General features: G+C 49.1%; 1 non-coding gene across 1 annotated transcript; it reads left to right on the top strand.

The window, feature by feature from the left end:
* Positions 1-1,591: 1,591 nt before the first annotated feature.
* Positions 1,592-1,663, top strand: trnae-cuc. Its single transcript has one exon. It is a non-coding gene; the product is annotated as a tRNA-Glu (tRNA).
* Positions 1,664-2,237: the final 574 nt, after the last annotated feature.

Below are 2,237 nucleotides of genomic sequence, written 5' to 3'. Positions count from 1 at the left end.
TGACGGTGATTATCTTTGGCTGTTCACCTTGTGAATGTTCCCATTGCTGCGCATGTCCGTGTTAAGGTCAGAATTCTGCAGCATGGCGGTGTCAGGTACGTACAGGGCCGGGGGCGCAATGGATGACGCATCTAACTCCAGCTACCTGTTTGCAATGCAGCTCACAGTTTCTTCACACACCCCAATTAATCCTTCTCATTGTCCTGAAGCCGGTTTGAATTCCTGATTTGCAGGAACGAGACTCTTTTCACTGTCTCGCGTCAGTAAGTGTCCCTGAGAACATCAGAGACAAGTCACAGCGCTGTCAGTGGAGGGGAAGCTGAAAGAGCCCCACACGCTGCTCACGGGCACATTTCACTTTCCCCAACTCACCGCCCTAACCAATGCTCCTGGGAGTGGAAAGGAAACAAACACCAAAACCCAGTCTCCTATTTGTGAATCTTCTGAAAATAAGAAAACTGTTCATCCCTTCGGATCTTCCATCCTCTGGGCTGACAGGGGTGATTGTAAATTGCTGTCCAGTCAGTGTCGATTCGTTTTGGCTGAAAATATCTTCCTTATCTCATCCCAGCATTTCTTGCCACAGAGAACTGTGCGGCAGAGTTCATGTTTTTGTTTACTTGGATGGTATTTTGTAAATAACATTCGTTTGCTGCTTGTTTGTATCGGATATTTCAGGTTCATTAGCTGCTGTTCAAGTGTGTTGGTAGGTTTGTGGGCTACCAGGATGGTGAGAGGGTTGAGTTGTCTGGACATCATTTAACAGATGTATTTAATGTAAGGTAATGTAGCTTGGGTTTCTGCGTACGCTGTTTCAGCTTGTGTCAATTTGTTGATGAGAAATCGGCAGACTGGGTTTATTGGGTCGGTAAAAGTGAGGACTGGAGATTCTGGAAGCCAGAGTTTAGATCAGAATGGTGCTGGAAAAGCACAGCAGGATAGACAGCAGGAAAAGCGACGTTTCGGGCAAAAGCCCTTCATCAGGAATAGAGGCAGGACGCCTCCAGGGTGGAGAGTTAAATTGGGGTGGGGTGTGTGCTGAGGCGAAGGTAGCAAAGAGTAAAATAGGTGAGTGGTGGTGGGGATGGAGGTGACAGGTCAGAGAGGAGGGTTTAGCGGATAGGTGGGAAGGTCGATTGACAGGTAGGACAGGTCATGAGGTCAGTGCTGAGCTGGAAGGTTGGAACTGAGCTAAGATGGGGGGAGGGGAAATGAGGAAACTGGTGAAGTCCACAATGATGCCCTGGGATTGAAGTGCTCCGAGGCGGAAGATGAGGCGTTCTTCCTCCAGGCGTCGGGTAGGGAGGGAGGGGCGGTGAAGGAGGCCCAGGACCTGCATGTCCTCGGGAGAGTGGGAGGGGGGTTGAAATGTTGAACCACGGGGCTTTGGGGTTGATTGGTGCGGGTGTCCCGGAGATGTGACTTGACCCTCCAGTCTCCCTAATATTGTAGAGATCGCATCGGGAGCCATGGATACAAAAAATGGCATTGGTGGATGTACAGGTGGAAGTCTTCTGACCCCCACGGCCCGTGTTCGATTCCCGGGCAGCGAAGCAATTTTCAGTAGAGCATACGACCGTGCATCCGTGTGTCCCTGGTGGTCTAGTGGTTAGGATTCGGCGCTCTCACCCCTGCGGCCCGGGTTCGATTCCCGGCCAGGGAAGCCATTTTCAGCGTGACTATTGGCTAACCATTCTTCCGAAATGCGCTGCACAGTTATTTATTGATCTTCATAGTGCCTGGGTGCTGCAGTGTTTCGTGGCTCGTTGGAATAGTGTCCTGATGCAGATTTGTTTGTATGTGTATGGATGATTGCTTCTGTAGTTAAGTTCTTGGTTCGCGTGCGTTGTTTTCCTGTCGAGGCTGTTTTGAATTTACTATTGACTGTTCGCTCTACTGTGACATCTCGAAATGGCACTTTGTTGTTGTTCTCCTCTTTTGTGAATTTTATGCCAGTAAGGATACTGTTGATGGTGTTGTCGGTTTCCTCTAATTTGTTTCATTTTGTGCTGACAAAAGTATCATCACTGTGGCGGACCCAACGTTTGGGTTGGATCGTTGGAAGGGCTGTTTGTTCGAGTCTCTGCATTATTGCTTCTGCGAGGAATCCTGATGCTGGTGGTTTCATGGGTGTTCCGTTGATCTGTTTGAAAGTCTTGTTACTGAATATGAAGTGGGTGGTAAGGCACAGCTCCGCAGCTCCAGTGTTATCTTTGCTGATGAAGTTGGTGCTGTTT

The sequence above is a fragment of the Chiloscyllium plagiosum genome, unplaced genomic scaffold (assembly GCF_004010195.1).
Source record: "Chiloscyllium plagiosum isolate BGI_BamShark_2017 unplaced genomic scaffold, ASM401019v2 scaf_1240, whole genome shotgun sequence".
Classification (NCBI taxonomy): domain Eukaryota; kingdom Metazoa; phylum Chordata; class Chondrichthyes; order Orectolobiformes; family Hemiscylliidae; genus Chiloscyllium; species Chiloscyllium plagiosum.
Note: the sequence above shows the minus strand (reverse complement) of the source record. Positions and strands in the feature narration are given on the sequence as shown.